Source organism: Eucyclogobius newberryi, unplaced genomic scaffold (genome assembly GCF_026437365.1).
Source record: "Eucyclogobius newberryi isolate DKJ021-1_F unplaced genomic scaffold, fEucNew1.0.hap1 SCAF_4, whole genome shotgun sequence".
Taxonomy (NCBI): domain Eukaryota; kingdom Metazoa; phylum Chordata; class Actinopteri; order Gobiiformes; family Gobiidae; genus Eucyclogobius; species Eucyclogobius newberryi.
Window position 1 is genome coordinate 24,380,059 of NW_027316056.1, and position 25,731 is coordinate 24,405,789.

Below are 25,731 nucleotides of genomic sequence, written 5' to 3' on the forward strand. Positions count from 1 at the left end.
GGCAAACATCATCTCCTTGAAAGGCACATGTAAAACAAACAGTGTTTCTCACTATAGATCAGCGCTGACACGTTTATTACGATGGTGTCTGTCTGCCTTTGTGGCCGCATTCATAATAAGTCCTCCATTATTTATTTGCACCTAGCGGGGAGTATTAATCATTTTACCTGGACGTTTGGTGGAGGCCTTGTTTGCTACAAGCGCCTTGCTTGTCGCCTAATGCTCTTTAGCAGGATTTAAACGGGCTCCAAAAGGCTTTATCGGCCGGTGATGCTAATTAACAGCGACACATGGCCTCTCGACCATGTTAAGTTGAAGCGCAGCATGTGCTTCTTTAAAGCACCAGAGCAATGACATGATTTGATTTACAAAAGGACGAGCAGGAAATGACAACGTCTCATCTGAAATCTAATTAGGCGCGCCTGATTTATACGCGGGGCTACTTTTAAAAGTGTTTTGATGTCCTTCACGCTATTCTGTATATCTACCTGTTGATGCTAAGCACTACTTTAAAACCCATCACTGATTAATGATTACAAGATGATTTGCCATGCCATATATGAAACAACCTCTAATCTCAGCCTAGTGACGCGCGCGGCGGACAGAAGGACACCGTCCGTGACCGCAGTCTCTCACCTCCATCGCAGCCGCGGGCTTTATCTATCAACAGGTCCCCACGCGGCTCCTCGCGCAGTCTGTGGGGGAGTCAGCCTCTGGAGGAACCACTCTCCCCGTGGAGCAGGTCAGAGCCGCACTTTGGGGAGCGATCAGCGTCTTGTTCTCCATCATTGTGTCCGCGTCTGTCAAGTGCGTCCCGCAGTGCGCATGTCACCCTCTGATCTGGGAGCGCAGGAGCCTCATCCTGGTGCAGAAGAAGTACATTTGAGGTAATCCTGCGACGCATTCCCATTGGTCACTATGTAATGCCCGTGTGGTCAAGCGAGTGACAGTCCTGTGAACTTTAAAGCCTGACACATGCACGGTTAGAGAAGTGTCAAAGCACGGACACATTTTAGCCCAGCAAACTGTTCCGCGTGTGATGCTTATTTCAGTATTTATTTCATTATTTTTGTTTTGTTTTCTATTTATTAAGGCTATTTATTGATTACTTTTGGGGGTGGGTGGATTGGAGTGGTGAAGAAAGCTTTTGTGTAGCATGCACTATATGACAAGCAATAACAAAATGTACACTTTATTTGATCAGTAACCCTAAAATTAAGTGTTGATGACGAACTTCTCTTGTAGAATCACGGATCAGGGCAGACTGCGCCGTTCTGCTGCTCCCGGTTCTAACGTACAGTAGGTGGAGCTCTAACTCCAGATAATTTGGCGGCAAATCCAGTTCCTTGTTTTCCGCCCGTCTCCGGTTCCCCCCCTTTGCTCGCTGTCCGCATCCTCCAGGCAGACAAGCAGGACTCGTCGTTGCCCCCCCGCCCGCCCGCTCCCTCCCCGCCTCATTTCTCCTCATCCTCCCTCTTTCTTACGCCCACCTCAGCGTCCCGCTCTCTCCCCGCCCGCGCGCGACTCTCTTGGCCCTCCTGCAACGCAATGCAACGCTCCTCTCCTCCTCAGTGGGGCTGATCAACCGGAGCATCCACCGCGCCTCCAAATTGGTTTGTCATTTCTGACCCTGCTCTCCTCTGCGTCTCTCGCGCTCCCCCCTTTCTCCCCCCACACCCCAAGCGCGCGCGCGCTCGAGTGTGTGCGCTGACCGCGGCGCCTGTGGGACACACGCACATCCCAAGTCGGTCCCAGTGAGAAGCGGCGGAGTAGGGAAGAGCGCTGCGGTTGTCCGGCGGGCTCGCGGTTCTGGACGGTACACCCCCCCTCCTTCCTCGATTTGGATTGGCGCTTTGCTTTTTGAAGGACGCGCTTTCTCTTTCTGTGTGTGGAACGTTTAAGAAAGGACAGCCACGTTTTTTTTTCCCTCCTCCGGACGGGCAATCTCGAATTCTCCGATTTGGGCGATTTTAACGCAAAGGTGTCACTGACTTGGCCGCGCTGGATGCGTGTCCGCGCGCACAGCTCTGATTCCTCCTGCTGCGCTCACGGTAAGATCTGACAGCGCGTGATTATGTGCGTGAACGTGTCGCATGCGTGTGTCCGTGTGCGAGCCTGGAGACGGCACGGGACTCACTTTGGTTCTCACGGATGCTCATGGGAATGTGGCCTGCTGCGACTGGTCGACTTAAAGGCAGAAGCTATGGCATAACCTGTGGTATAAGCTGTGGCATAACCTGTGGTATAAGCTATGGCATAACCTGTGGTATAAGCTATGGCATAACCTGTGGTATAAGCTGTGGCATAACCTGTGGTATAAGCTATGGCATAACCTGTGGTATAAGCTATGGCATAACCTGTGGTATAAGCTGTGGCATAACCTGTGGTATAAGCTGTGGCATAACCTGTGGTATAAGCTATGGCAGAAGCTTTGGTATAAGCTGTGGCATAACCTGTGGTATAAGCTATGGCATAACCTGTGGTATAAGCTATGGCATAACCTGTGGTATAAGCTGTGGCATAACCTGTGGTATAAGCTGTGGCATATCTCGCACAGCAGTCCAGTGGTCTGTGGCTGGATGGGCGTCGCTCCTATAACGGATACGTCGCCTACTAATAATCAACCATGTATCTTAAGGTGTATTTCCACTACACAACACGAGCCGATGCGTAAACATGCGTGTCATTCAGCGGTATAGGCTGTATCTGCAGTGAGGATTAGGCTCTGAAACACGATGCATGCCAGTGTTAGTCATGTATTTTTGTTCATTTAGGGACTTTGGCAAATCACCTATGCATTGGCACTCCGTGAAATGTATGTGACGTCCATGCCGTGTGCTCTACTCTACTGATGCGTGAAAATAAAAACAGCAGGAAGGTGCTTCTGTTCATGTCAATCAATGATGAGAGTGACAGCAGTCAGCGCTTGGTGATGACCTTGGAGTTAAATCACTAAAGGTTGAAAGGTGCATGGTAGTTGCATGATGAGAAGCTGGGGCGTGCACATATTTAGTTCCGTTTAAATGAATGCAAAGCGCATTGTGGTGGACAACCATCCTCCTGCTATTTGACCCTCGGTAGTCATTCGTGCGCCTCTCCGTTGGGGTGGCTGCTGTGCGCACTTCCACATGAATTACTGCCTGTTTGGTGTGAGCGAACTCTTTGTGTACGGGTCTCCAGTGCCATGGCCTGCAGAATATTTTGATTCACGAGGGAATGCTGAAGAATTAGTCATTGTAAAACACATTTAAAGCAGATCTACTGTATGTAGGCCTATTTGAAAATACAGATTATTTTTCTCCGTCTGTTTCATGTTTTGACGCCAGTGCCAGGTGTGCTGAGAGTATATGGAGGTGATGACCCCTCCTCACCATATGTAAGCACAACTATGCTATGCACCTGAAGCACTGCCATGAGCAACAGCCACAGCCACACAAACTGCTGACAGTGGGTCTAGTGTGTCCTCTTTTAATTGGGTCCCTGATTTATCTCATCTTAACATGTAGTAAACAAAAATCAGCGTTTATAAAGGCAAACGATATGTGTGTTTATAAAGGCAAACGATATGTGTGTGTGGAATTGGCAGAGATGTGTCTCCGGCTAATGAAACACAATATTTGCTTTAGATTTGGGTGGCTCTAGTAACAGCAGCTATGACCCTGTAATAGGAACAGGCTCGCCATTTATGTAAAGGAGGATCACTGCCTGTTGAACATCATATCACAAACTCAGAGATAATGAAAATAAACCGTGACAGGCTACACAATCCAATCCAAGCAGACAATAACAAGCACATATTGAATATTAAGACAAGCAGGCGTATCATTGGTGATCCTGGAGACACCATCTGCATTGTCAGGACTGGTTACTGTTGTCTGGGCTCTGTTAATGTATGTCAATGCAGGGATTACATTGCCGGAGAAATCATACAGTTTATAGACCTGAATGCTGCAAAAAAAATCTGTTTATTTAAACAAAAAAATGAGTTGGAAATATAAAATGATTGATTGTATGCTTTTGACAAGGAGAGCTGAATGTTTTTCATCAGACTGGTGGACAACCGAAAATGTACCTCGACTAAAATTCACTCGTGACTCGTGTCATGTCATTCACTCGACAGACAGAATTGGACTTGTTGTGCCTGTCGACCTATTCCTCATACATGCCTGTCCTCTAGACTCCTAACATCTAATCTAAGAGAGGTACTCTAAGGCAGGGCTATGCAATTAATCAAATCTTAATAGCGATCAAGAGTTAGTCATAAATTATATTGTAATCATCAATGATCAGCTTAGATCTTTGGGTCTAGAGGACCATAGCATTCCTCTGTCAGTAAAAGCATGTGGTTTAGAGCGGGGTTCAGACTTTGGAGGAAGAAATTTGATGATGTTTTGCTAAATGGCACTGATTAAATCAGAATTCTGTATTGATCCTCAATGGAAATTATTCAGTTTCTTCAACATCAATAAATGTCAAAGATACAATAAAAGCACAGCACTTAGTTAAAAGTCTTTTATGTTTTGTCATTTCACTCAGCTCTACTGGAAAGATTGTAGAAATGTATCCGACCCTGATTTGGATGTGAAGCCTGACCACTTCTCTTATGTTCTGTGTACAATTTGTTGAGTTGTTATATTGAATAGTAGTAAAGGATTCCAGTGTCGTCATCTGGACACTGTTTAGAAGACGTTTTGACTTTCATCCGAAAGTATTTCTCAATCAGATTTTCAAAACAGGGTCCAGATGACTTTTCTTGAATCCTTTTCTTTGAAGGAACACTCCTGGAGGAATGAGGGATTACACCGCCTCGTTATACTAAATAATGTAAATCTTTGGAAAGAAATGATCTGTTCCTCATGAGGTAAACTTAATATTAAAATTAAAGCCTCGGTAGCGGTGATGATGGCTCTCGCCTCCCGCGCGACCGCCTCCTGCGCGACCGCCTTCCCGCCCGTCCATGTTTTCTGCTGCGTTTTGCGGGATACCAAACGACGCTCAGTAATTCACCTTTGATGATTGCGTAGTCTCCGATTCAAATAGTTGTTTGTCCTGACAAATTGCAAGATTTTGTGCTGAACGTAGACCTGAGCAGGGAGAAAGAGCCTGTAGAAAGAGCGGTGACCCGCAACTTTTCATTGATGTTGAGGGGGTCAAAAAGTCGTGGCAAAAAGAATAAAGTCTAAAGAATAAAGCCTAAAGACTAAAGTCTAAAGAATAATGTCTAAAGAAGAAGTCTAATTTTTTTAAATATTTATCACATTCCAATGTCTTTAGATGCAAAAAAGTGTTGTTTTGAGCTTGATCGGACGAAAACCCTAGGACAAGTACGATTTTGAAAAAAAAAGTCAAGCGTGGCGGAGCCACTTTAATTCAACATGGCCGATTTCCTGTTTATCATAGAGCGATGCTGCCAGGTGCGTTTTACTCCTCAAAGGTCAGAGGTCAAAGGTAGCCCTATCACTGTCCCAAGTTTCATGTGCCTAGGCCAAAGATTAAGAGTTCATGTTTTTTCTTTTTTGAACTAGTCGGTACTGTTGCGACGGGCGTTCTCGCAAGCTCCATATTATTCGAGTTTGGGCCGAGCCGATCACGTCTATGTCCCCATGTGTGACATTCATCAATGTTCAGGGGGTCAAAAATGCCCGAGTTGTGGCAAAATGACCATGAATAATAATAATAAGAAGAAGAAACCAGGCAAGAACAAAGACTCGTCGCAAAGACTCGTTGCATTCCATTCCATGGAATGGCTCGAGCCAATAAATGTGGTTTTGTCTTGTTGTGAGTTCCTCTAATAAAAAGTATGAGATGCACAAATACATTGGTAATTTCTGATTGAATAGCAATAAGAAATAGTGCATTCTGATACACTTGATTATTCATATTGATACCTTTGTGTGCCAAGTTTAGCTTGATTCCAAAGGCTTTCCTCCACCAAATGCTCTTTCCCCACTCCTTGTCTTCTCGTACAGAAATAATGAGCCCGGATCATTGCTCCTTTCTCTTATATCCCACCTAAAACACTCGGTCATGTGTTAACACTTCCTCCCTTCTCTCCTCGGCCCTATTCAAAGTATAACACGACTGGACTGTGTTTTCAACTGACACCTCACTTCACCTCTCCCTTAATGTGTGAAACTCACTCAGATAGATGTTCATTCTTAGAAGAGGTTCAGCGGGCAGGAAGATTTCTACCACAGCTCCTATGGCTATTAGCTCGGAATTGTGTAAGAAATTCTTTTTTCTGCAGTATTGAGACTTTGTACTAAGTGTTATACTATTAACTATGTAGTGCTCTTGGTACTGGGTTTGTAGTTATAGACAGACTTAAACGAAATGGTCACAGTGAGGAGTAGCAAATATACGTAGCTCACTTCATACACATACATATATTCTGTATGTTCCAGTGCTATCACTTTGTGCATTATGGCAATGACGTCTATGTTACAGCTGTTTTGAGTTAGAAATAAATACATACATTGAAGTGATTGTGGTGTTGATGTGACATCATTCTTAGCTAGTATGAATGTATGGTTTACATACATATAAGGAGAACACAAAAACATAAGAAATACACGTGCGACTGTCAGGATTTTTGACAGTATCCCATTATCCTGTCTACTTCTCCTGTAAAAGTCCCAAATTAAACCAGTATTCTAACCTTTCTGATCTGCACACGTTTGTTTTCCGGAAGAACTGTCTGTATGGACCCAAATATCTGCAGCTCATTGTTCCATTTCAAACGTCTCCCTCTCTCTGAGCCCATTATCCTCCTCAGCTACAAAGAAAACACTTGTCCTAACCGTCAACACTGCAGCTCCGGTCCGGCGCTTCTCCTGGCTGCCCTTCACCTCACTGCGCCCCCTGTCACCACAGCACCCCCCCACCTCATTCACTCCCCCCACACCCCAACCTTTCCTCCCATGTGTTTGTTCCCGATAGCCCAAACATACATCAATTACTGGTGTAGGCTCCCAGAGTATAGCTGGGGCCTGCAGCTGTTGTGTTTTGCCACACACATACACGGTGCGCATTAGCGAGTGGGACACAAGGACTTTCTGATTGTGTGCCGTTTGCTCAAAGGTCCGCCGATTATTTTGGTCTCAACAGGAAATCATTAACAATAGCACTTTTGGACCAAGAACCCCCCTTTTCCCCTCTCTGCTGTAGTCAAGTAGTTTGTGAATGTGCATGAGTGAGTGTGGGGGGTGTTAGATATTGCAACAGCGCCAATCACCGTGCCTTCTGTAAATCACTAAATATCACACACTATACTAAAAAAAACATGCAAAAAATTTAGTTTGGACTTCTTTGTGAACAAATCTTGATTTTGTAAGATTCACAATCGCAGTATGGATACAGAACATCAAATTGAGTTAAAAACAATAGCCATCCCTGCATAATAAGATTACATACTAAAACAATCTTATACATGTGTAATAAAAAATGTGAACAGTTCGAGAAGGACAAATATTATGTTTAGTGGTATTTCATTTTATGTGGAGTAGTAGTTAGTTAGGTTATAACACATTTATTATTTTGTTCTGTTAAGTTTATTGACTAGTGTTTTGATACCTTAAGGATAATACATAAAGCAACCCTCTTTTTATAGACAATAGATTGTAAATTTTCCACGCAGAATAACAGTACTTTCTTTATGTTACCATAAGGTCTTGCAATAGAAGGATTTTGAGATTTATTAGAACTAGATGTTCATGTTTATGTGTTAAGACAATAGACAACCACGATCTGGACACAAAGTCATTCAAATTGCTTTACTTAACATTGGAGATGCATTAAAATCACAATATAGAACACAAAAAGTGCAAATAAACTGTCTGTCACATCTAAACAGAACTGTTTTGAGCCTAAATTTGAACACAAAGATGCTTAAAACTGAAACACTAACAATGTTTAGTCCCTGAGGTCCTCAGAGTCCGAAATGGTTCATATGGCACTAAAATGTCTGAGATGTACTTTGGTGCTAGGCCATGGAGAGACTTGTACACAAGCAGAGCTGCTTTAAAGTCTATTCTCTGAGCCACAGGAGCCAGTGCAGAGACCTGAGAACAGGACTAATGTGATGGTACTTCCTGGTTCTAGTCAGGACCCGAGCAGCAGCGCTTTGAATATTCTGGAGCTGGAAATGTGTTTAGATGGTAAGAAGCTGCAGATGTTCTTTAATATCAATGCTTGTTGAAATGAGTATCGCAATACTAGTTTTGGTATTGATTATTTTCAGATTCTGGATACTTTTGACAACCGATAATGAATATGTGAGAGTAAATGGGTGAAACACCTTTGCACATGGAGTGCCTTAGAAAGTATATAGTAACTATTACCAGACATAAATTGCTTCCCAGGAGTTCAGATCCTTCCTTTTGAAAAGAACAAATTTAATTCCTACAGAACACATATAAAATACATTCCTCGCTTTAAAGATTTTTGTTCTACAAGAAAACATGCAAACTATTATGCTGTCCTAATTGATTAAGTGTTGTGCTGGCCACATTATGGAAAAATGTCTTCAAATGAGTCATTATTAAACGTTAAGCAATAAGGCAGAGTAGATGTGAATTATAGGGCAGTGAACAATGAGGTCATCATGGGGCTGCAGGCATAAATCACTCAACTGTTGTGTTTTAGCACTTAGTTTGTTATCGATGGAGGAAATGACAGCCGGGTTGAGGAAAATGCACTATTGTTTAAGGGCATGCATTCAGCAGAGGAAGTTACGGTGCATGACAGCCTGGCACCGGTGACTAAGAGGTCAAAACAATACAAGGGGATTTCTGGTATGGGTCGTACCCACTGGAAATGATTTAACTTGCATGAAGATGTAAACATTTATTCAACATTTTGCCTGTGATTGTGATATTTTTACAGCTCAAGCTGAGATTAGCGCCTAACTCTAGCATCTTTACAGCTAGCGGTTTATTTAGGAGCGGTTTACAGGCCGACAGTCGACAGGCACTTGTTTTAACAGCTCTTCTGTTTTTATTCAGTCGCGTTGTGTCCAGTTAAAGACCTGTCGCTGTTTGCTGTTGTTTTTCAAACTCAAATGCTTTGTGGTCTATATTATGGGCTATATATATATTTAAAGTGTATTGTGGGATATTTTGAGTGCACTACTTTTTCATTACCCCAGGGAGGTGCTGTTCTGACAGTGAACATCAACAGTTTTGATGTTAATAGATAGAAATGTGTTTTTAGCAGGACATTATTGTCCGCTTGATTTAGCCTGCAGGAAACGGTGTCTAGAGCTGTATTTTGCCCCTGGTCTGAGCGTTAACTTGGGCTTTGAGGTACAACGCACCACAGACTTTCCGGCACTCGGCTCCGGAGCTGACCACAGTGCGTGGCTCTGTCTTTGCATCCCTGAGCACTTAGATGTCCAGCTGTGCGTTACGGTGCGGTGCTGAGCACAGAACGCACCGAAGTCCACGCACACATGAAAAGCATAATCAAAAGAGCGCCCTGGAACCGTCCCCTGGAAAAGGCCCCCGTTAACATACGCCAACTAGTGTCTTTATCACTATAGACACATTTGCTTTTCCCCACTACTCCTGTTGGTCAGTAGCCATCATATTTAGTTGTTGGTTGAACTCTCAGGTGATGAAAGCTTTTGTTCTCCTAAAGGCATTGTAACAAGCGATTTAGGCCCATGAATTGCTTGATGAAAATGATGATATAATATTTTTGCCAAAGTCCACCGATGACAAAACTACAAATATAACTGCTAGGATATTAACGTTACACGGATATATTGCTGTAAGGCAAGGCACATCTTGAGCACAATTTCTACACAAAGTAATTCAAAGTGCTTTACAGCACAAGGAAATATTTATTAAAACCACAATACAAACAAATAAAAACAAGTAATGGCTATAAAATGTATGGTCATTTTGTCATGGTCATGCACAGTTAAACTGATGTATTTTGAGTCTAGATTTGAACATTGTCAGAGTAGAGGCCTGTCTCACATCTTCAGGAAGACTGTTTAGCTGCATAAAACTGGTTGAACTACAACTTCAATCAGTATTAGGGTTAGTTAGTTAGTTAGTTAGTTAGTTATTAGGGTTGTCAAAAATTACTACCCAGATACTTATAGATACTGAAATATAGGACTGTGCCAAAAATCATTATATCGATATTACGTGATGTTATTAGTTTAAAGTACAATAAGATTTGAATGTGTAATCTATATAACTAATTACAACCACTAAGTGTTTAATTCAGCTTTTAATTTGTTACAGCTATCTTTTTTTTATAAACAATATTGTGCATTTAAAAAAAAAGGGTTTTATTGGGATTATCCGGCTTTGAGGTTTTTGTGTCTAGTCTTAATCTGAGTACTCCTTAGACATTTGGGCCAAAGTATCTCAATTCTACCTCAAAAGTCACATGCACATCTCTGACAAATGACGGCACATTATAGTAATTGTTTCTCAGCTGTAAGTTCTGGCCTCCTTTACCATTTGGTTCCATATCTCCCCAGCACACCGCACCCACTGATGTTCCCCATATCTTTCCTGTGTTCAGCAGATTGTCCACAAAGCGTCGGCTGTAATACCATCTTCCCCAGGCCCCTCTTAAATTTCCTGCTTACTGGGCTTTTACTTTAACTGCATTACATACATCTTCTACTGCTGCTTCATCTGCTTCCTTTCAGCATCAACCGCTCTGAAAGATGCCAGCCACTCTAGCGATTGTCTGCATTAGTTAAAAAAATAATGTTGCAGTTTCTTGTCCATTGAGTGGCCCAGCAGTGATGGATATTGAATTGTGTTTTTATTTTCATTTTTAGTTCTGGAGAGTGAGAATGTGCTAGGCGGTATTGATTTTGAGCTTATACTTCGGAGAAAAATGGCTATTGGTAGAAGAAAGCCTTGGATGACCGATACCTGATGGAGCAGGGATGTCAGTCATGATTAGTCACCTGATGGTCTATGACCCTAGGGCATGCTTAAAGGAGCAAATCAATGGACAGAAAAAAGAGCACCCGTATAATTTGGAACTAGGGCAGCAAAGGGGTTCAATTCAGAATGTTTCAAGTATTTCTCACAGGAATTTTAGCTCTGGAATTTTCCAAAAGGCAAACACCTCGTGTTTTTGCATAATTCTTTCTAAATATCAGTCAATTACTTTTTATAGCACCTCTTATTAACTTATTGAACAGATACAAAACTATATTTTTAGCTAGATTCTATTGAATGTCTCAAAACAGCTTCTATGCTGTGTTTGAGCCGGACACCAAACTTGCTTTCACACCTCGGGTCGACCTAAACGTCACCGCGCTGTCCGAGTTTGGACTAAAAGCGATTAGAATTTGATTAAAAATGCACTTGGATTGCAGTTAAAATCTATGTGTCTCTGCTGCCACCAGAGCGCCTCACTCTCACGGTACATTTACCAAAAGGCCAGCGCGTACAGCACCCGGGGAAGTGAGCGTGTGCATGGTATTCTCGTGGCTCTGTTTGCTTGAAGCCTGTTGTCATGGAGATAAGTGTGGCAGTCAGTTGATCAGGTCTCACCTGGATCATGGTGCGGGGTTTGGGAGAAATGAGGAGCGACACATGTGAACAGGACCTAATCAAAAGTGAAGTGAACAGAAATAACTCCAGTGCATGTGTGTGAAAACGTCATTTGCTTTGTGTGTGAGAAAAATAAATTATAATTTGTGTTCAGATTTAACTGATCAGACATAGCACCTGAGACTCAAATATAACATCCTGTGACATAGACCCTCAGTGGAACAAGTCTAGCCTCTTAAATGCCATCATTGTTGACCTGGATTCCTAAAACGTCTTCCTCATTAACTCCTAGTGGTTAAATCTGGTGATATAAACATTTAAAATGTGTTTTAAAGTGTGTTTTGAAAATAAATTCAGGTTGCTATGCTTCTACACATCACTCCTTGTTAAGAGACAACTTTCAGAAGGGTTAATTCTATGGTTTTCCCTTTACTTCCCATAAAATACTGATGGAAACTAGCTTGCATGGCTAACTCTGGCAAATTTACATTTTGGACTACCATAATGCACATTATGTGCATTGTAACATATTAAGTACAAATCAATTTAACAAAATCCCCTTGGAAATGTTCAAACTTTGAAAATTCCAAACTATATTTGGAAGAGAATGCTCTTTTCGGATACTTGAGCATTCTGTTCAAGTTGTTTTCACTTTGCCTACAATAATTTTTAGAATTCCTAAAAATCTTAGTTTTTGAATTGGGAATCTAATCTCATATTAGTATGTGCAAGTTATGTGTGTTTTGAATATTGAAGAGCAAACACAATTCTAAATCTTAATTACAATGATGGAATTCCCTTAAAACCATGCCGTTGTATTGTGTGCACATTTTGCCTGTGACTGTAGAATAAGAGCCACAATGTGTGTGAGATAAAAGCTCTGGGTGGGTACATGCCATGCATCAGCAGCTGTCAATTTGCCCCTGACATATCTTTGCTTCACATTTTACAATAAAACCATTTTAGCAGCTCAGTGTTTTGCCTGGGCGCCTGATAGTGTCACGGAAAGACGGATGAGGCGTTCTCTGGCCTGTGAGCCTGCAGCTATAACTTAGAGGAGCTGCATGTACACACTGTAACCATGTAAGAAATACTCATGTAAGGGATTTATATGCTGCTGCAATGTGATAGGCTCTGTCTTTTATATAAGATAAGATAAGATAAGATATTCCTTTATTGTCCCACATGGGGAAATTTCATTGGTGCAACGCAGGTAGATAGATAGAGGCAGTATTTATCACAGGAATCAAAATTATGTGTGATGTAGTGAGGACCTTGACTAACAATATCCAAGGTCAGATCTTTGAGAGAAGTATCAATAATATGTTAGTGAATATCTTTTATTTTCATTCATTTTCATTTTGAGTATATATATATATTTTGTATAAAACATGTATTAGCCGGCCTAGTGAATTTTCTGTGATACAGTATCGATATTGTGGGCTGCTTTATCGATCTATAATTCTGTTGCTTGTTTAAAGAAAAGAAGCTTGTTTACGCACACAATTTGCTCTATTGTTAGCGCTTGTATTTTGCTTGTACATTTGCAAACCAGTTGACAACCAAGGCATATAAAAATAAACTGCATTTGTCATTTCCACTGGTACTGCTACTGTCATTACTGCTCAATTACTAGTGTAAAAAAATGTCTTCGATTAATAATTTGATGGTGTCTTAGTTCACCCACCATTTTATTCGTCGATTCATTATTTTAGGGAGATTGTAAAGGATTTATGTTCTCAACAGCAGAAAAGGTGTGGAGTGAGTTTTCTTTGAGAGTAAATTGTGAATATAATATGATTTTATACGGATAAATACACTGTAGTGGTTGTTTGTATACATATTTGTAATTACGTGATCTTTTGTAGTCTCGAGGTTCTGCCAGTGCACTTTGGGAACAGACACATGGGAAGATCGTAGCATGTCTTCAGTACAGCGCTACTCAGTCCCAGAAAGAATGTAAGATTTTTGTGTTTTCTTTTTATGTTATTGTGCAGAATCATCCCTAATAAGCCTCGGAAATGTAACATTAAACTGTTAATTCTTTTGTACACCCGACAGCCCATTAGTGATTGTTTACCATAGATCATATTTGATGTTAACACGTCATTATGTTAGATAGAGCTGTGAGTTGATCACGGTTTGCTATCACTGAACAAATCAACCATTTCTTTGTTTTATTACTTGCGCCCCTCTTTCTCTATCCTCACCCTCTCCTTTTTGGATTTATGTTTCCCACACAGACAAGAGCCTTTAATTTTACGCCTGGGTGGACCATATACACTACTGCCTCATATTCCTCACGCTTATATTGAATCTTTTCAATCCTTAGGGGAAGACTTTTTTTAATATGAACACACACCCCTTAAAGCAGAGGCATAACAATGATGGCATTTCCTGTTGTCTTATGGCACTATTGGCTGCTGGTTGCATAATTACAAAGGGTGATGTATGGAAAAGCCACAAAGAAGGCACACTCGGAGTCATCCTAATTACATGCAGCGGCTTTGTGAGTAATGGGGTTGACACCAGACATCAATACAACCACCGCTGCTCATAATAGAAAACACTATTGTTGCACTATGAGAAAATGGTTTGCATCTATCAAATGTAGCATGAAAACGTCGAGCCAGAGATGGAAAACTCCCATTCATTTCTCACCATTGTTTGGTACGAGTCATCTGATAAAAGTATCTGAACACATTTCCTTGTATGTTTTTAAATGTTTACCCATGTGTGTTATTCACACTTGGGTATCTGTGGAGCAGCTGTTGTTACTTGGGAACGTTGACCGACCCTGAGCTTTTTTCTCTCCAAACGTTTATTGTAATGGCAAAATTTCTCAATATCTCGAGTTCAATACATTCAATTAATTTGTGTTTTTTAATAATTGTAAGTGTGAAAAATTGCTAAATTGTGAAATCAAGGTGTATGCCTGATTTGGCTATTAGCAGTTAATAGTAACACTTCAGCATGGATTGGATTGAGATAGATAAATGTTAGGCAGAGAGAGAGTTATGAGAGCTATGAATTTTAATTTAAATGGAATGAAATAAACTAATTTATCACCTGTATCTATACAAATGTTAATGAAGCTAGTTTACCATTGGTTATCTTTATAAATGATATGACATTTTGTGGGCTTCTGTTTTCAAGAGCTGGACTTCAAGATTGGGGATTTAATTGTTTTGCAGTCAACCTCAGCCCTATCTCCAGCTTAAAGAATTTTAAATGCTACTACAACTACAACATTTTACTCACCAAAAACATTAAGTTCAACAAGTTCAGGTTCAGCCAAATATCTCTCTCAAAATCCCTAACGTGCACTGCCAAAATACGTAGTCTCGTAAAGAGGTCTATTAAGAACAAGTCCTTAGTATTCTCCCGAGTAGCCTCAGCTCTGCCTCTAACTTGTTTCTTTTGCTTCTTTTAACCCTCTATTCTGCACTCATTGATCCCTCTATTGTTGACCAGTGCCGTGTGAATAATGCATACACTGTTTCCATGAGGAGAGAGGCGAGATGTGGACGGGGCTGCTGCGTGTAGGTGCTTCTTTGGACTGTTGCAGCTTGCTTGTTTCTTTCCTCTGCCATGCTCTGTTGCCTTTGGCCATTTCCCAGACCTTATTTTACACATGTAACACCACTGAAGATGTATCAAGAACAATGGATTCTGTGAGACCAATGAGACGTCAAATCTTTCGTTGGTGATGCTTTCTTGGGCTGCGATCTAATTGAATACAGTAAACATGATCCTAGGTGAACTGGAGGCAAATATGTGAAGCACAAAACTACGAAGCTTTACTGATCACATATAGAGAAATGCATAAGCAGCTACTGTTTAAAATCATGTTTGTGTTTTTAGCAGATACATATTGCAGTGTTCTTTTGGCTCTTTCTCTCTCTCTTTCTTTCTCTCTTTCTCCCTCTCTCCTTTTTTATAGTATAGTGTAAAACATTGAACACGTACAACTACAGTAGGTGGCAGTAAAGGCACCTTTTTAGTTGGATGCCAACCGCCATTAAAAGTAACACAACGACAAGGACAACATCGTTCATTTTGACATACTATTCTGTAAATATATGAATTAAATGCTGTTAATTAGAAATCTAAAGATTATAAACATTTAAGCATCATCTGTAGTGTGCTGCCCGGTGGTCGAGTGGTTGAGGCATAAGCACACGTATGCCAGGCTCCAAGTTGAAATCCCAACTCTGACAAGTTACTGCATGTCCTCCCCTCTCTCTCATCCCCCATTTCTCAATGTACTTTCCTGTCAATAAAAGCTTCGGGCCAAAATAATCAGCGTATAATCAGTTGTACTGTAGTATACATACATCTAGAGTTATGTTTTGTTTCACCCATGCTTGTCTGTTACATTAAAACATTATTTAAAATGTTTCTGATACTCCATACAATATGATTAAATGCACTATGCTCAAAAAGACCAATCAAATGCATTCCCAGGGGATTGGTGGTATAAGGTTATGAAGCTTTCAAATAGTACATTTAAACATGTATTCTTAACCAGCACTGTGTAGGATGTCCATATTTTGCTGCAGCGCCGGCCCACTCAAGTGTAAAGATATTGCTCATTGCCTCCTGCAGTGTCTAATAGTCCCAATTACTGCAAAGCGCAGGCTCAGAGCTCCTCTGTGGCTCTGCTCGCCACTCTGTCCATCGTGGTGTGGTTAATGCTCTTGTTTTTGTCATACAACGCTCTAAATATCCTACATGGAATAACAGACAAACTCAAGGCCTCTGATGTAAGCCTATATTTCCTCCGCTCATGTAGACACGCACACTCGTTACTGTAAATAAAATTGACGTTGAGAGCAAACATCCACAATAGATACTTTGTGAGGCGTTTGCTGAAGTTGTTTTTTCTGTGTGCCATCATAGCTTAAAAAGTTAAGTGTGAAAGACCATGCCATCCATACAGACCCCTTTCCACGACCAGAGAGAAGACTCTTACTGAGGAGGTCTTTACAGGAGCTGGAGGCTAAGCAAGCAATCATGACTTAGAGCTTGTTCATATACGGGCTTTGCATTGGAGTGGCTGTTCACACAAGCAGAAGAAGAGCTATTATTCACACTGCCCCCCATATTCTCCACCTATTACTGCCATCCGTCTCCATTATAACAAATGACAGTCCAGCGAATACTCTGCTCCCTATGAATCTACTTAATGTACTTTTCTATTTTTTTCCTTCCAGGATCGAGACACCGTGCCGCTTCTGAGATGTGATGCTTCAGGATTTTACTTGGGCACTGAAAGAACACAATTTGAGGTGAGGCTACGTAGTATATTGCCCCCTAACATGAAAACTGTTGACTCAGAAACAGTTATTATTTTGGACTAGACACGCAATGCACCTGGAGTGTGTTGTTTCTGCCGACATAGCCAGAGTATGTATTTGTAGTATTTTTTAAACTGGGGTAGTGCGTGATAGTTGTCCCTGGAGATCTTGGCGGTTCCATCTGGTGCCAGGGAGAGGTGTAATTGGCCTGACAAACGTGTGTTTGCGAATTGCTAATCCAATCAGAGCTGACCAACCGAACTTTTGTACAAAGAGATGTAAATAACAACATGTCAAAAAGCTGAGACACGATGTGGAAAATAGAATGTCATTTTGGAATATAGTCAGTAAAACACATAATATAGTCACTTAAAATAGCTTAATTTGTTGACACTACAATGGCATACCTGGTGGTATCTGGGCTGGAAAAGGTGATACCAATAATTTTTTAACACCATAACATAAAATACACTTTAAAATAAAATAACGGTTTAGGCCTGTTTATAGCAACAGAAGTTAAGACCGTTGCAAGTTTTGGGAGTAATGTGGTACAAACATAGCGAGTTACAGTAATATATTGCATTTTTCAGTAACACAGTAGTATAACGCAGTACTAAATTAATTGTTGTAATCTCAGTGGCATGAGCACCAGGGCAGTACCGGGACCTGTGACATTGGAGCGCTGCACTCAATATATATATATATATATATATATACATATACATATACATATATTTATATATTTATTGGCAATTATATATATATATATATATATATATATATATATATATATATATATATATATATATAATTGAGCAATATAGGTATCAGCCAAAGCACTGATATCAGTCCGCCGATGTTACGCATTGGCAATGAGTTAACTCACTGCAAAAACAAGAAAGAAAACAGCAGCTCCATGGACAGGCTTTCTGCTGCTGTATCCTAACAGAACAGACTGTAAACTTTAATCCAGTCTTTTTTCTGAGGCAAAAGACTCAGAAATGACACCGTCACAGACTGAAAAGCTCTAGAAAGGTTTTAGACAAAACGTATCATTAAATATAAGCTCAAAGCATTAACAAACACACAATGTTTTTTCATTCATTATTTGACTTGTTTTCCCCCAAAACAATCAGTTCTGACATGTTTACTCCAAATATCTTTAGTGTGAGTGGTTTTAAGAAGGAGAAGAGAGAAAACTGTGTATCTAAGGAGGAGAGACTGTCACTGCTGCTGATACAGAAGGAGGCGGAGCAACATGATGATGACACATGGAGAGGTTCAGAGAGACACTTAAGTCTGATAAATAATCCAAATAAAACAGGAATTTCCCAGAATGGAAAAGTGTGAAGGCACAATTTACTCTATGTAACTTATACTAATATAGAATAATGATATTATAGCCTCTTCCTTTATCTAAACATAGTGCTAAATAAATGATAACGGTCAAACCAAAAAAGAAGGGTATTATGTATTTTAACAAACATAGATTTGATCTTTTATTAAGATTAAAAATGATTTAGTTTACACCTATATTTCCTTGATAAAAATGTTAAGTGTTTAAAAAACCCAAACGACATACATAGAATATCGGCCTAATATCGGTTGTTGGCCCAAGCTTTTCCTATAACATCCGTATCGGCCTACAATGTCCATATCGGAGCACCACTGCAGCCCACCACACACAGATTATGGAGAAAAGTACTCGATGTCGGCCCACATCTTTCACTATCTCTCATAATAGCACATGTGCATCAGTGCCCTGGCTCATTACGCAGCGACGAGAGAGGACAACACTGGGCTAAACTTAAAACTGACTGATACTAACTAACTCCAAAGTGTCCTAGAAGAGGTCCGAGATGACAAGAATTACTATTATAGTTTTCTTTAAAACGTGCGCCGTAATTGCCACGAGGAGCTGTTCATCTGAGAAGCAGCGTAATCTGCTCCTCAGTCTATTCATTAATATAGGCCTGGCCAACTGTGTAACTCTAGTTTTATGAATGTATAAATGTAAGGGGTTTGGCACGAAAATAATTCAAATGCTCTTATCAGTTAAGTGCGAGTGAACGTTGATTTACTGCAGTGGTTCTCAAACTGTGGGTGACGGTCCAAAAGGGGGGCACAGAGTAGTTTTAAAGGCACTATACCATTTTACTTGTCTTAAAAAGCTGAAAAACAAAACTAGTCTGGTCCAAAGTTATTTCTCACTTTGTTAATGCATTCCTAGAAACCTAAATACTCAGTTTATAAGTGTTTTTCACGACTTTCAGAGACAAGAGCAGGGTTTTGCCACCACAGTAATGCAATAAGTAGCACATACCCTAGCGATGCTCGTAACCCTAATCTTGAACAAATTAATTATTGCTAAACATAAACCTAATCAAAACCATATATTGTCAAAAATAAATATTCACCAATATAAATAGCGAAAAATAGTAGAAAGCCAAGTTCCAAGAACCAGCTGTTTGTTGCGATTCGTCCGTCTCTGTTCCTTCGAGGCATCAACGTAAGTTTCGCTGCGACGCCAGACCTTCCTCTGCCCATGAAGCCATTCACCACAACTCATTTACAGTGTGTTTACAAGCTAAGCCGGGCCTGTAAAATGTCGGATTTACGAGGGCCTTTTTAATTAGAAAGACTGTCTCCTAGAGTCGGGCTGATGAATTGCACTTTGAGATTATTGACGGCAGATGAGGGTGCTGTTTTCATGTTATCGACAGCTAGTGCGAGCGTCCTGTGCCTGACTTCACCGTGGAGAAAAATGTGCAGTATTATTCTTGTGTAAAAACCCAGAGGTCTTGTTTTCAGGAGATTTGTCTTCTATATTGATTGAATGGGTCGACACTTGTGGAGACTTGTCTTTCACAAGTGCCACTATATACTCTACTGTATGCATTTAAGCTTATCAGGTTTAATGTGCTGCCTGACATAAACTTCTGCATCAATGTGAAACGCAAATGTATTGAAAAGAATATGTTTGACTTTTTTATTTATAGGTGCAATATGTCACTCTTTAGTACAGGGTCTACCACCTGTTTATCTCAATGCAAATGTTCGTTCTTTGCCTGGAATGTTCCAAAGTATGGTATTAAATACATAATGTCAACAGATACCATTCACCTACAGTTACAGCCTTTACTATGATTCCTCTTCAGAGTTTTTGCCCCATTTTTCTCCTATTCCCGTGAAATCTAATTCGATATTATCAAGGCTGCCTGTTGTCCCTTTTCAGCTGGAACAATAAGTAGAGGGAAAAGGGATGTATCAGTCTTCATGAGCTGGATGTCAGTCTTGGTGTATAACAGGTGTTTCCCGTTGCACTCGCACACACAGCCTTCATTACGGGACACGCTAATGAGAGCACAGATTGGATCACAATGCCACCCATATCGGTTTCATCAGCCGAACAAAGATTAAATGTAACGCAAGGAACAAAAGAATATAGGTCACAAAGGCATGGGAAGATGAGCAGTAGTATTGTGTTCAGACATGTAAAACTAACTAGGTAATAGTACTATGGGAACCAGTTAGTAAATAGTAATAGTAATAAATTGGTACATTTAGTAATGTGCAGTGGCTACAGGTCAAAACAATTATTTTGATTGCTGGATTTGAGCTCTTGTGTGTTCTCAGTTTGCAATAATTACCAGCAATGACATTGGTGGGTGTTTGTAATGTTGCCCACAATCGTAGTTACAGAGAAAAAAAATTTCATTCCAGTTTGTGCACACGTATATATCTTTAAGCAGTAACTTGAACTATTTGCTATTGTCACAAGGTGAGATGACTATTCGATTGCCACGCTTGTCTCCTCGAGATTCAAAGTTACACAATTAGAATATATAATTCTAGAATATATATATATATATATATATATATATATATATATATATATATATATATATATATAATATACAATATATTATTATATTTGATACCTGGCTGATGTCAAACCAAATCCCCTCCTCTGGCTCACACTCTAGACCAAGCATAAAGGGTTATTGTCTAATAATTTGACCTTTGCTTCCAATCCAAGGCCCTTTGTCCTGACACAATAGAGCACATATTGTAAAGCATGCCGGGCAATGCTGCGCTGGGTCCAAGTTGAAGGCCTTGAGTCACCTCTTTTGCTTTGTGTGAGTGTGTTGTAGCTTTCTCTCCTCTGTTTGTGTGCATGGGGCTGAAGCCTGTTCTCCAGCATCAGCAGATGGGCCCGTTGCAATTAGACAGAGTCGTTTTCCCTTGTGTGCACCCATGTTCGCGCTCACACACAAAGACTAACACAGCGGAGGGCCTAGGCACAAAGCAGATGTCTGTGAAACACAAGACCTGACAGTTACTGTAACGCAGGAGGGAACACAAGAATTAAGAACAAACACTTTATCAATTTCTTTTGTCTGTGTAGCACAGATAACTACCTAACTATTGGCTGAGTGAATATTATGACCTTTTGAAAAAAATCTGTTCACTGTTGCTTGTCTAAATATGCCTTTAAATCAAAGACATATGGCGCGCTAATTTGTGTTTGACCAAATATTACAATAGCATATATATTACACATGAGTTTGTGTGTGTGTGTGCATGGGGTATGTTCATGTATTTCTGTGTTGTAATTCAAAAGAAAGAGGCAAATGGCCAAACATGCTAAAACTTTTAGTTTCAACCGTTTTGCCTCTGTCTTTTCATATTCATTTTTACAAAACTGGCCTGTCTTCTGCACAACTATAAAATCCTTGCTTCTCAGTCAACCACCCGTGGTGACTGATAGTGATGAGTAGCAGTGTTAGCACCACTGGCTGCTATCTTGAGTGTGGCAACACATTTAGCCTTGGCTGTGGCGTATTGACCCGCAGTAACAGATCGGACTCGGAGGAAATGAGCTTGTGACTCAAAAGGTCACACTTTCCAAATCTGACTAGTACAGTAGCTGCAAAAATCCCTGCACTTGAAATCCCTCTCCAGCTGCCATCGAGGGCCACGGCCTCTGGGTTTTTAACCTTTAGCTGTTCCATTGCAGAGTGATGGCTTAGTGCATCCAGTGGTGCGAGACTGTTCCAGGTGTGAGTGTGCTAATGTGTGAATGTGGCCGAGCTTCCTATCCACTTCTCCTAAGTCATTCATGCAAACAGTGATGTGTTCTTTCTTAGCCACTGAACCGATGTAATTTGCCTTATGATAATCTGACCTGCTGAGAGTTGTGCGATGTAACGCTCATGGCCTATGAGAATCTGATGCTAGTTGATAATAGCCTATGAAATAAAAATAACCGTTTTCATATTATGCATTAATAAGTTGTTTATTTATTAAGTATATTTATTTTACAGGATAATAATGGAATCAAATTGGTGAAATTCTAAAAACAATCAATAGTTTGTGGATCTTGTTGACATTTGATTGACCTACAATGTGTCTATTCTGCACATCTAGCTGATTTAGTTTTCACAGTCACATATATGATTACATTTCTTCCAGTAGGTTTATGTACAGTTCAGTCCTGTACACACTCTGCGATTTTCACGATAACCCGGACAAAACATCTCTATGTACCCTGGCTTGAAAGGCTCTAGAGAAACTTACATTGTCAAATAATGGCAAGTTTATATTGAAAACATATAACAAAAAGTAAATAAATCGAAAGTTACCAGGATGAGCACTGCATTTGTGCAAATCGTGAAACAGCTCATTCAAGAATGTGGGACAAGTTGGAATGCAATAGAAACAGATGGATCAATATTTTCTCATTCTCATGTAGATTAAAACACTTGTGAGTGATTATTATTAGGTATGGCTAATATATTGTCAATATCAGTATCAGAAATATTGGAAGGTATTTCCAGATTTGCTGCTATTTTACAACAATATTTTTCTTTGCAGGTCCGGTCTTTATATGCCCTTGTGTCATTCCCAGTTTGTCCTTGGTGCATCACATTTGTCTTTTTTATTTATTTATTAACCTTTTTAACAAGGTAAGCCCCATTGAGCTCGAGACCTTTTTTTCAAGTGTGACCTGGAGCAAAATGAAAACATAACAGCACACAGATTTTAAAACATTTACGCATTTAAGAGACGTTTAAGAAAAGAAAACTGAATCGACATTTAAAAGCAAAGGCAATTTTTGATCAATTTCTCTCTTTGTTTTTAAGAAAAAAAAACAAAAAAAGAAAGTCTAATGTTGTCTAAGTAAAAATAGAAGAGCAATGAAATGTATGTTTACCATCATGCAAAAGTTTTTTTCACAATTTAACATCAATTTGTGGGCCTTGCTATGTTTGAATCGAGATATCAGTATTGTCAAATATTGATTATGGGCCACAGCAACCAGATATATTGGTATTAGTATTGGCCTATTATCAATGTTTGTGTTGCTTTATAAGTTAATGATATTGTAATATTAAAAAAGACTGTTTTGCCTGTTTATTCTTACTTGTATGAAGTGAGTCTGATAATAGCTCTTTACGTTTCCTTAATACAGTCTGTGTCATTCTTCAGGGCTTCTTTATTGTGATTTAAGAATATAATGTGTATAGTACTTGCACTTCCTGTTGACGGAGGATAAAAGTGCGTCCCTCTTGTGCTCTTTCTCCCTGCTTGGATCATGATTAGGGACCAGGGGACACATGGATCTCTCACTGAAGGGAATAGCCCACAGAGATGCTCTTTGTCAACAACTTGTAAAGAGAGCAGCTATTTACAGCCAGTGTATTCCTGAAAGGATACAGCGTGGCTCTGTGAAACAACAAACAAGTCACACTATTTACTTCTCCGTGCCCTTTACCCTTGTGTTGCTGTGCTGCTTAGTGTGAAATGATTGTGAATACAGTTGAATGTGAATTTTGGTTGTGATGAGCAGATGCAGTCGCAGATGTTTGGCCTCCACGTGCCTGTTTACCAGTTCAATTATCCATATCACTCCGCTGCAGAGCTTTGTTGTTGCATGGAATAACTTTCAAACTCAAACTAATTATATACAGTCAAGAGTTGTGGTCAAAGTAACCCTAAATTTACAACACAGTGATACATAGATTTGTTGTAGCTCAGAAATTACTCTGAGCTACGAATTGTGTCATCTAAATGACACAATAAACAAATAACATTTTCCTGAAATAAAAAAGGTACCGGTAATAGGTTTTATTATGTTTGTTTAAATTTTCAGCATTGATTTTATGTTGTTTCTGAACTGTATCCATTTCTATCTATGACAATAAATAGAAAGTAAAGTCAGTGGTGGATATGATTGGATATGGAGGATGACAACATGTATGTGCATTGTACATGTACTGTATATATCTATTTTTAACTGATATGTCACTAATTATGTATACTACGGAGAGAACAACTGTGCCCTCAGGCACGCCACATCAAAGACTCAGCATACTGTCCTCACCATGGCTCTTACATATTATACTTTAATTATAATGTCAACACCGTTAGGCATGTATCATGCATTTACTAGTATACATATTTTTATACACAAGGCACTTGTGTATAAAAAAACTGTTCCAGATTCGCTCTTGTGGTATTCCAAAACTAAAGCAGACATACTGCATTATCCTTAGTCCACCTCTACTATTCAGTCTTTGTGTGCATATAATGCATATTGCTATTTTACATATGCTTATTTTGTATGTGTCATTGCTATTCTAGTTGCTTTAGTGTTAAGTGTTTTGAATGTAGTGTTGACTGTGTCCAAATAATTTCAAGTGATGTAGCTCAATTAGTCATAAAAAGCTCATATTGTCAACACTTCTTTTATACAGTTGAACTATTATTATTCAATGCAAGGCCATTAAATATTGAATATTTATCATATTGAATTGTCTGTGTGTCCAATGAAAACATCCTTCCTCATAGTAATTATGGCTATCACCTTCTATTATCTTCAAATAAACATTGTTATCCAGTAGCATGCATGTCTCATCATAAAGGACATTATGGCGTAATTGCCATGTCCTTTTGGACCCTGTCCAGTTCTGCCGTTGATGTTATGCTTCTGATTGGACCTCGGGACATTGGGGATATGAAACCGCAATAAGATCTGGACCTCAGTGCTGGCATGATTTGAATATGAAATGATTAGATCGATTTTGGTTATTTGGGTCTCGCGCTTCCACCGAGGCGATATTGTGGCCACAGCTGACATTTAGCCCTGTGTTTACCTTCCCTGTCGACATTGATTGCTTCAGAAACCAGCCTCTGTATATCCCCATTGCAGCTCATTGTATCGTTGGTTGAAAAGCTATTGAGTGATGGATGCTGCTTATCAAAAATGCAACAGTTGTGGTGGAGAAAATAACTGCTTGGCAATCATGGTGTGCCGGGCCTCTTACTGGAACTGAATATCATTATATGTTGAGATCCATTTGTGTTGGGATGGAATTGCTTTACAATAGGGCTTTAACATTATGTCCAATCACCTTGCGTGATTTGCAGCATTGTTGTGTTTGAAATCGTATGACGAAGATTGTGAGCTAAAACACCATCTTGTACCAGCAGGGATCTGTTACTGGATTTTATATTGAGAGTGCCCTAGTTACATTTCTCCATTGGACTAGGAACCAGGGCTGGGGCAATTTTTGCAATTTGCTGGTGCCTAGCATTGGGAATGATCGTATTGGATTTTGTCAAGTTTGCATGGTAACTGCCACCGCCGATTGTTGTGTATGTACTTCAGTTCAGTTGTAGTCATCTGGACACTTGTTTTAGAAAAACAAGACATTTTGACCCTCATCCAAGAGTCATTTTCAATCTGCAAATCTAGTCCGAGAACTCGGATATTTATCCTACTCAGAGTAAGCCACCAGCCGGAACCTCATGATAATAGCCTGTTCTGTTTTGTTTTTTAAAAGTTCTGTGTGTATTAGCATTGTGGATGTGCGATGGTATTGTGTTCATAAACT

The 25,731-nt window shown here is 40.0% G+C and overlaps 1 protein-coding gene across 17 annotated transcripts in view; it reads left to right on the forward strand.

Moving 5' to 3' along the window:
* Positions 1-1,951: 1,951 nt before the first annotated feature.
* adgrl3.1 (adhesion G protein-coupled receptor L3.1) overlaps positions 1,952-25,731 on the forward strand; it is a 146,871-nt gene continuing 123,091 nt past the window's right edge. For all 17 annotated transcript variants that reach the window (XM_072463200.1, XM_072463203.1, XM_072463207.1 and 14 more), the window contains exons 1-2: positions 1,952-2,051; positions 16,748-16,822. The gene's annotated coding sequence lies outside the window, so the exon portion shown is untranslated. The remainder of the gene's footprint in view (positions 2,052-16,747; positions 16,823-25,731) is intronic.